Genomic DNA, 10,831 nt, shown 5'->3' with positions numbered 1-10,831 from the left:
TTTAACCAAGAGGAATGTTTTTTTTTTATGGTTTCCATAAAAAAAAACATTATTTTTAACGTTGTGTCCTTTATTTTCACTCTTGAGTCCTCTAAAAATGAAAACAATATTTATAATAGGATCTATTCAATGTACTGAAGCATTATTTAGAAGAAAAAAAGAAATCGTCCCAAAGGGCGTTATAAGAGAGGGCTAAAGTGTATGGAATGGTTCTGCATCATCAATAATTTCTGGTGACATTTGATCTACTGTCATATTTTAGGTGAAACTAGTACATCCACTCATGCAATAAATGGGCTGTCATAGTTTTTCCCATTTTAAATATGTTTTCAAATATATCCTACCGTTCCTTTGCCATCTATGACCGAGCTAAGCTGCTTGCATTTACAGCCAAGACCCGTCTGAACTTGGGTGTGCAGCTTATTGCCAAAAGGCCTAAAAACCAGCTGATGCATATCATGTATGTGCTGCACAGGGTATACCACCATTTACCTAGTCAGGATGCCTCATTTCATCCGCACCGTCCCACCCAACCCTCCACCGACCACAGCCACAGTGCCACAGCTGGCCCCCTGGAGCATGCGCAAGCATGGCAGTCCAGTAGCTGTCTGTAAACATGAGCGTGAGCATGTTTTTCTGGTAACTCCAAATTTTGCACTGTTCCAAAAGTGTTGTCATTACATTGGGATCAAGTCTGGAGATCAGAGAGTATCACAAACCATATGGATAACAACACAGACAATTATTAGCCGAGTTGGATGTGGTGGGACCAAGTGGTGCATTGTGGGAAACTGAAGCTCAAAAAACTCTGGTTTTTTGACTGCAATATTCTCTGTGCTGTACACCAAAGTGACTGCCAGTTTTATGCATAAAAGTAAAAGGTAAAATTAATTTTTTAAATGTTTATATATAATATGAAATGTGCTTTATGGGCCCTGTGTGAAAAATGCTTATTATTTTTCACACAGATATTAAGATAGTATTATTATTATTATTATTATTATTATTATTAGTAGTAGTAGTAGTAGTAGTAGTAGGAGTAGTAGTAGTAGTAGTAGTAGTAAAACTTTTTAAAAAACTTTTAGTTTCTTTGTAAACATTTGTTTAGCTCCAGTTTGTTTAGCTCCAGAAGCTCCAGTGGCGCAATCGGTTAGCGCGCGGTACTTATACAGCAGTACAAAGCAGAGCAATGCCGAGGTTGTGAGTTCGAGCCTCACCTGGAGCACAGTCTTTTAGGACGGAGTGTAGCACAGTGGGTAAGGAACTGGGCTTGTAACCGAACGGTCGCAGGTTCGATTCCCGGGTAGGACACTGCCGTTGTACCCTTGAGCAAGGTACTTAACCGAAATTGCTTCAGTATATATCCAGCTGTATAAAAATGGATACAATGTAAAAATGCTATGTAAAAGTTGTGTAAGTCGCTCTGGATAAGAGCGTCTGCTGAATGCCCGTAATGTAATGTAATGTTTACTGAAATTCTGCAATATACATCCAATTCATAAGTCTGGCACATTAACCTCCTGTGGGTGTACATCTACCAGACAGTCACTGTAAAGTAGTGAAGATGCACTCTGTGAAACTGTAATGACTAATCACTGTAAAATCACTCACCAATCACAATAAAATAGCCAGTCACCTTGCCAGTTTGTCACTGTGAAAAACTTCAGCAGGATAAAAACCCTTGTTTGTTTGCCAGGCAGGAAGGGGGGTGACATTGCTAAGCAACAAAAACTAAACACAAGCTCTCTTGAGCAAATAGCAAATGTCAATTGATGCAATTAAAGGAGAGAGGATAATAAATTCTCCACTATTTCGCATTAAAACGCTTCAGATGGTCACATGAGTTTGCTGTGGTTTTATGAATTTTGTTACAAGGGTGTTTCCATGGTTTTCTGTGTGATGATGAAAACAATCCTGGATTCTCAAAATTATCAAATTAAATTAAATGATCAGAGATGGAATTTTGATCGCTAGTGAAGGTTTGGCTGGATGGGCACACTGTTAGAGATGCTTTAGCCTTCTAGCCAAGGATCCCCCTTTAAACTCACCTCTTCCCAACCTCAAGAGAAAAAGACCTACAACCCCTGAGCATGAAAGTGACTCAGTTGGTGTAGAGTAAGGAACAGACACCTCCCCCTGCCACAAACCAGGACCAGGTACAATAATCAGCAATCTCCTCTCAAGCAAATATTTCATGATGAGTTGGTTTCACGGGATGGATGAGGCAAACAGTAGCTTGTGCATACACGAAAAGACGATCGCCTTGTTTTTCATCTTCTGTCTTTCTGACGTGTTCCTACGTTGCTGGCAAGCAGCTCCCTGACTAACGGCTGAAGCATCTCCACAAAGCCACAGACCCATTATGCGCTGCGATTGCCGCCGCCGGCCGTCGTTGCGTTCAACGCCGACTTAGCTTGCGCTGATTTCATACTTTAATTACGGGGGAGCAGTGAATCCCGCTTTGCGGGAACGCTCCGCTGAGAATAGAGGAGCGAGAGTGATGTTGGGACATCGGAAAAGAACACAAACAAGCCCTGGACTCGCATGACCTCCGGAGTCCTGACAAGGCTGCGGGCCCTCTGCCTGCCGCGCTGCGTGAAAATCCGTCCTGATTTCTGTGGTCTGTGGGGTCGCAGGTCACACCGCGTTCCGAATACATGATGCTTTCCTTCAGAGCGTCGCTTCAGCCCTCTCCTTGTTTCTTTGTTTTTAGTCATTTTGTTTTTGCCTGTTTGTTTTTTCAGGAGGAAGAAATTCGCCTCTCTATCAGGTCTTGACGAACAGTACTTACCGAATTGGACTTTAAATAACTTTTTTAACAATGCCTTAAAGGGACATATATTTTGCATTTGTAGATATCTGCCTATAAAATCTGCCTAAGTAAAATGATTGATTTGCACAAGAGTAATTTCCCCCACATATTCCCCTGCGTATGATCATCTGATAAATTTATAGCATAATTGTGTGTGCACATGTGTGCACATAGTTATTATATAAGCAAAGCATCGTTGTATAAGACCGTTTTGTCCAGCAAATAAATTCATAAGGGTTTGTTTTCCAAGCACTCGCACTTCCCATTTGGAAACCCAGCAGGCTACCCTAATTTGAATTGAAATTATATTTAAAAGCTTTGGTTTAAAGTTTATTTATTTAAGAAGTTATTTTAAAAAGCACTCAGAGACACTGGGATGGGGAGTGCAGCCCTGGAGCTGGTGGGAACAGCAGGATTGCAGGGATGGGAGGAGCAGCTGGACTGTGTTAGCATTCCCATGTAATCCCAGGGCATAACCTGCCGTAGGGAGAAAAAGCACGTCTGTTTTCACTCTTATCCCCCGAACAGCAAAAACAGCGAGCACATAAACGGCTCCACGGTTTGGCATGTCAGAGACGGTACTGCTCATCTCTCTCTGTCGCCCTCTCTTTCCCTCCATTTTGTATTCTGGTGTGCTCATTCAGTGGAACACATGATTTTCACATGCAGGCATATGCATGCAGGAGTCACATATCAAGCACTGTGTGTCTGGCCATACAAGAAATTCAAATCTAATGAGGCCAAGAGATCTGAACTGAAGATAAGAGAGTTTCGGGGCAGAAAAGGTTAAAGTTCACATCACAGATCAAGGAAATGGACATTGCTGCTATTCAACTGTTCGGCACCATTGCAAGACTTTTTTATCATCATATTTTTACTCCATATTACTTCATATTGTTCTGTATTACTCAATATTACTACTTTAAATGCAGAAATTGCTCAGTTTAATTCTTCTTTGGGCAAGAAATAATAATTACAGATTAGAAATATTAGCATGCTACTGTAGCCTGATATCTAAAGGTTTTCACAAACTTTCTGCTGTCTTGCTAGTAGTTTAGTAAAATTACAGTTTATGTAGCAGTGATTTATGGTTGTTATAAGCACTTTCTTGGTTATTTCAAGGGGATATCATTGATATTGGGGTTCATCTTTAAGTGCCTGCAAATGTGCTGCTTTAACAACCAGCAGCTACACGGTGATGACTAACTAGCCTGCTACATAAAATGTTCCCAGAAACACTGCAGGTTATAGGTTATGCAGTTCTGAGAAGATAATATAAGATTTTCGCTTCAGTCATCCATATATTATGTTTCCAATGCTGCCTACCTAGTTCACTTGCTAGCAAGCTTATAAAGTGTCAGGGGTTATGTTATATGCATTATGTCAAGTAACACTCCACAAACATAATTTACCAATTTATGAGGCCTATATAATTATTATAAAACATACTGTCACAACTCATTGAACGTACCAACATAAAGCATGGGTGTGATTCTGCACAGACAGACACAGGCTGAACTTGCATACATTAATGATCTGTGTATCTTAATATTGCCTTATTTAAAAAAAAAAAACAAAAACAAAAACAGACAAATAACTTCACAATAAGGCATCCCATACATGAAATACATATTGTGATTCTTTGTTAATGCATTGTTGGTGGCTAAGTTGATATGAACAACTATTGTGAATACATACTAAGGCCTTCAGCAGTGTCAATCCATTAAAAACAACTTTAGGCTGCTAATAGGCTTTAGGCTGCTTTAGTCAGTTAATTACTGACTTGTTAATTATTTTTTCATTCTTATTCAGGAATTGGTTCTTGTGAGCTCACAGAACCACATTACTAACTATGAACAAACATCTTACATATCTTTTTCTAATGGCTGAGTTCAGTGTTTTAATGCTTTGTATTATTAATTCATACAGTAATAAGACATACTTAACATAAACATGTGTTGTAAATACAGTTTCTAAAATGTCTGTATCATATTTGTTTGTTAACAATGGCATTCCTTATCATTACTTCATGGAAACTGACTGTGAGGTGTTACCACTAACAATGCTAATGTACCGAGAAGAATAACAGTTCAGCCACCGGTCACCATACCAAGGCACTTGGTACTAGCAAGACAATACTTTCATCTTAGAACACACGTCTGTTTCCTACCAAGCTCTGTACAATTATACAATGATATTTTGTTACTATTCTATAAATGCCCCTTCTGCACACTTCACAAGATCAGCTCTGTAGTGACTTGTTCTGGGAGCGTTCAATGCATCATAGGTCCTGAGTCATTCATTAGGGAGTAGATACCAAATCGTCTGTCAAGCCCTTCCAGTGCGGATAATTAAGAATAATTCAATTCATTATTTTGTTACCGCAACTGCGCAATCACTGAAAGCAAGGTCAAATAAGTTACTGTTTACAGTGCTGTTAGTCAAAACGCTTAGATGTTGACATTTTCTTTCCTGACGTACTTCACTTCTGAATTTTCCAGTTGGATGTAATTCATTATTTGTCTCTTTTTTTTCCTTCTAAATCCTGATTGCCTATATTGGCTCTCGTGCCAAAGCCTGGTAATATGCAGGATGCACCAGAGTGCGTCATGTGTTTTACTGGAACAAGAGTCTTTTCTGGAACCCCAATTGGCCTCTATATACAGTATGTGCTTGGGCCTATGTCTGACTATGTTTGGCAGTAGTACAGTAAGTTGTTAGTTGAGATGGGATCTGCTGAAGCCCTTCTTCGGAAGGCTGCAGCAAAGTAATGTCTGATTTGCAATAATGAAAGGTGGGTGTGGGGATATAGTTGCTGTGTTTTATGATATGTTGATATTTGGTTGACATGGCATGCAAAGGAACAACTGAGCATTTTAGTGAGCACTAAAGAATATATGGCTTGCTAATTAGACTGAGATTAGATTGCTATCCTTTTTCTTTGTGTCCTGACTTTGCAGAAGGCAAGCTCTAATGTCAATGAAATCTCCCAAAGCATAAAACAGGAGAAGAGGCCTCATCTAAAAAGACCACAAAGTCAAGCTCCGCCTCCGATATAAATCAAATCAGTCTCTACCATCATCACAGTTGTTTTTTTTTTCAGACAGATGGAAAAAATAGTTTTCACAAAATGAGGGAGAGGAATGTGGGTGGCACACACACACACACACACACACCAGCAGAGTATGTTCCAGCCAGAGCCATAGAATCAGTGTAGTTTGGGAAGTAACTGGAAGGTAGGAACAATATGGCTGGGTTTCACTGTAGTACAAGTTGAGGCCAGTTCTAGTCTCCTGGCCCAGGTCCAGCCTAGCCTACATGCTAAAGTGTAGCTCAGCTCCTAGGGCCGTGCTCAGTCTCACTGACTGCCTTGCCAAAACCACTCCAAAATCAACAATAGCTAATTATGTGAACGGGCCTCAGAAAACAAACAGCAAACACATTGCGGACGCATGGCACCATGCTGTCTCTCTCACTCTCTCAGTGGAATGTTACAATACCACACACGCACACACAAATAAGCACACAAATAAAAAGTGAGTGCACACGCATGCAGAAGATACACACAGACTGACCTGCACACGCTCATACATACACGCTCAATTGGATGTATGTACGCACGTACACACATACAACAGACATACACTCACTGCATACTTCCACATAACTTATCAGCCAACACACAATTGTTTCTGAGTCCTGTGAGAAATGAAAAGGAAATTGTAAATTGTCTCACCGAATGAAAATCTCCTATGTTGTGATGAAACAGTACTCTGGGAGTCAATCTGGGCCTGAATTTGCAATGCACCTGATTTCAGTCATAAATCAGTCGTTCAGCAGTTCCTGGAAAATGTACTGCTTTGAGTTTAGGTCACACATGTTTCTATTTCAGTCTGTCAAGACTCAAAACTGCCCACACAACCCCAGCCCCAGACCCCCCCCCCCCACCCCCCACCCCCAAACACACCCGAGAGAGACTGATGCATGCTAGAGCCTTGTGCTTGGAGCATTAATAAACAATAGATGAGAAAGAGAGCAAAAACAAAGAACAGGGATTCGGTAGAAGAGGTAGAGCAATGGACAGAGAGAAAGAGTAAGAGCTAAGGAGAGGAAGGATTACCAAGTAGAATCATAAAGGGGGAAGGAGAGGAGGACGAGAAAGAGGAAGACTAGGAAAGAAGAAGGAAGAGGGAGGGGACTGAACAAGACTCTCGCTGTCAGGTGACTGACCCAAGCAGCGTTGTTTCCCTCTGACCTCCATTAAAGTCATTAAAACCGTGTTGTAAGCTCATGAACTATGTGCTTTCTAATGGCAAATTTCACTAATAAAAATGCTAACAATACCTTATAACAAAAACAGAAAGCATAGTGAAAGCATGAATTCTCACATGCAGTACAATAAAAAAACAAATTTTGGTTGCTGAACACAGAGCAAGTCCAGAATCCCTCTCCCCCAAATATTACCTCCAGGGCAGCCACTAAGAGATTCATTTTGGGCTTAACAATATTAAAATATACATTTGTATGATGTGATAAATGAAAGATGTGAAACGTGATATGCGGTGAGAACGCCCCAGACGTTAGTACGCAGTGAAGAGAAAATGTGCCGTGTGCCTTGTGGAAAGGTCTAGAAGGGCCTGAGCGAGCCAAAGAGCGCAGGGAGTCCTCTCATCCAATCAGAGCGCTTTTCTCCAAGTCGTGGGCTTAACAGAATTAAGAGGGCTGCCAACGTTTTAATCACGCATTCCAGTCCGTTTGTCATCCGCTTAATCTGTTAGCCATTACGCAAATGTGTTCCAGATGCCGCTGTGAGATTCAACACCAATCTAATTTGCAGCGTCCACAGAAAGAGACGTAATAACATAACACAGGCCTTAATATAAATAACCAGATCTTAGCGTTCTCCCATAAATCAGGAAACAGGTCATCTTAACCTTTCCCCCCCCAACCCCCCAAACACACACACAAGTTCTCCATATAGAAATACACATACTCATGACCTATCCAAACATATACACACCACTGACCTTCCCCCTCTCTTTCTCTCCTTCTCCTGCTCTCTCTCAGTCTCTCTCTCTCTCTCTCTCTCTTTCTCACTCACGCACACACACACACATAAATGCACACGAACGCATGGACATGCAGGCACACATACATGCAAACAGACAGTCATAGGTACATACAGTATATATACATGTGCATGCACACAGACATGCCCTCCCCATCCACCCTCCACACACACATGCTACATCAGGAGCGGGCGAACTGTGGGCAGTGTTTGTGCCAGTTAGTGCTGGGAGTTGTTGGCAGGTGGCACACCTGGCTGGGTTGGGTGTGGGGGAGTGGCTTGTAGATGAGTGTGCTGTACAGGCGAGTGTGTGTGTAACAAACTGCACACATGTGGAGAGGACCAGCACTCTCCCACTTCTCCTTTACCTCTCCATCCTCTTCTTTTCCCCTTTTGGGACAGTGATGAATTTGGCCTCTGTTTTCAGCCTTTTTTGTTTTCTCTATTTTTGAAGAGGATCCTTTCTTCCCTGTCCAGTGGGTCAGGGCCTGTGTTAGTTGGTGCACAGCTGTTTGGAAGCCCAAGAAATATTTGTTCTTGTCTTCATTCCCCCGTGTCTTCCTGGGTGTGGGTTTTCTGGCATAACTCTCCTATCCTAAATTAATGCGTTGAATGGTCTTTCCTGCCGAGCAACCCCAATGGCATTAGTTATAAAGTCTGTGGTCAGGTGCCCGTGTGTGTGTGTATGTGTGTCTGTGTGTGTGTACGTGCTGTTTAAACACCTTCAGAGCTGCTGCGAGCTGAGCACTAATGGTCAGTGTAAAGGGAGCCCTGTTAGCCTGACAGCCTTAATGAAATGTGGTTTCCGAGTGAACGGCGTGTCCTGTCTCAGTATGGGTGACTGGCTGGGTTAAGGGTTTAAACAGCTCAGGGACAGGCATAACTCATGTTTCTGACTGTTGCCCAGGGATGCAAAGGCCAGTAAATTGAGTGGTCTGGAGCACCACTTTATCACCCAATCAATCCCCCCCTATTCACACACATGCGCGCGCGTGCACACACACACACACACACAGACGCAAGCACACATGCACACACACACACACGCACGCACACACACACATACGCAAGCACACATGCAAACACACACACACACACACATACACACACTTCACATTTTTCTCAGTTGAAAAATAACCCTCTGAGCTCAATTATTTTTGTACACATTTCCACAAATACAATAATAATAATAATGATTTGCTTTAATAAAGTGCCTTTTGTGATGTTGACAGGGAGACAGTTATGACAGAATTTACTTCAATAAGTCACTCTGGCCAAAAGCGTTTGCTAAATAAACTGTCAGTGTGCATTGCTATTAAGATAATTAACTTGGGGATGATTATATAGCCGGATAGTTGGCCAGAGCACCAGAGAGCCATCATGAACTGGAATATTTAATGACTGAAGTGATTCTCTACTCCTCTCCTACAGCACATAGAGCCTCTATCACTTTATGTAGACACTGGTCTTCTGCTACTGATAATGATGATTCCAGCAATCAAAACAGACTTTATTCATTTTATTTTCAGTCCATTATAATGAGGTCTTCAGCATAAGGCCGAGTTATTGAGTAATAGAGCGGACGTTGGAAGGTGTGATATTGGCAATAATGCTTTTTGGCCCAAGTAAGAAAATTGTGGTTTTCAAATTAGGGAAACCCACACCACACGTCAAAGAGCTAAACAACAACCTGCATGAGGAGGCATGATAGGTTCCCTTTTTCTGTATTGTTCTGTCTCTCTCTCCCATTTGCTCTCTTTTTGTGACAAACAGAAATAAAATGCGTAAGGGCATCATGCACATGCTTTTACAAAGGTGTTACATTCTCTGGCCTTCACGGTGGTGAATATCTGTGAAAGGCCATTATGCATGCTAATTTGGGTATTGCCATTTATTGGACCATCACACTAAAGGATGAGGCAAGCAATATCAGAATTAATCTGTGTGATGTCATGACGTTGTGCAATGTTGCACAACAACAAACATAAATCCGAGTCACAATTTAGCTCTGCCAATTTTCAGGGCTTGTCCGCTCACCGTAGTCTGTGCAGCAACACACTTCCTGCAACACACAGGGGTTCTCACTTAAAACAGAAAAATCAGTCATTTTTAAAATTTTTAATCAATGAGTACAGGGGTATTGTGCTTTAAGATCAGCAAAACCAAGTCATCATCAAAAAAAAAATTCTTGAGCACAGTTGTGTGTGGAATGAGTGATGTCATCTTTAAAAGCTTAAACTTAAAATCTGCAAAAGCAAAACTCTTCTCAGTTTGTCCTAGAGTAGAGTAACTATCCCAAACAAAAAGACTACAAGAATGGGGGTTGGGTCCCTGGGTTCATCAGAAGGTCGGTCCCTCGGCCCTGAGCGCTTGATGAGTCACAGTACACTGCTGCTGAAGCACTGAGAGCTGTGTCCTGAGGTAAAAAGGGCTCTTCTGGGTTTTACAGTTATCCATCTCACTCAGTAATCCTGCGTTGTGATACAGGCCCCTGCTCTAATGGATCAAAGCAATCTAGGTTTTCAGGTGACATCATCCATCGGATAAAGAACTTTTCCCTCCAGGCCTGTTGGACAGGTATGAAGTAAGATTAGATGATCAAGCTCTGGTAATCCTGGTCTCTGTGTAGGTACTGCTATGCTCAATAGGGGTCTGTAACAACAACAACAACAACAACAACAACAACAACAACAACAACAACAACAACAACAACAACAACAACAACAACAACAACAACAACAACAACAACAACAACAACAACAACAACAACAACAACAACAACAACAACAACAACAACAACAACAACAACAACAACAACAACAACAACAACAACAACAACAACTGGCATGGCCTTCAAGCAAGAGCACCCAACACACAGTACTTCAGCATTAATATGAGTGATATGTGTGGCACTGCAAACATGTACATGACCATGTATTATATGTGTGATT

The 10,831-nt window shown here is 41.5% G+C and overlaps 1 non-coding gene across 1 annotated transcript; it reads left to right on the top strand.

The window, feature by feature from the left end:
* Positions 1-1,131: 1,131 nt before the first annotated feature.
* trnai-uau (transfer RNA isoleucine (anticodon UAU)) lies at positions 1,132-1,225 on the top strand. Its single transcript has 2 exons — positions 1,132-1,169; positions 1,190-1,225. It is a non-coding gene; the product is annotated as a tRNA-Ile (tRNA).
* The last annotated feature ends 9,606 nt before the right edge of the window (positions 1,226-10,831 follow it).

Source organism: Anguilla rostrata, chromosome 2, assembly GCF_018555375.3.
Source record: "Anguilla rostrata isolate EN2019 chromosome 2, ASM1855537v3, whole genome shotgun sequence".
NCBI lineage: Eukaryota > Metazoa > Chordata > Actinopteri > Anguilliformes > Anguillidae > Anguilla > Anguilla rostrata.
This window is presented reverse-complemented; position numbering and strand designations above follow the sequence as displayed.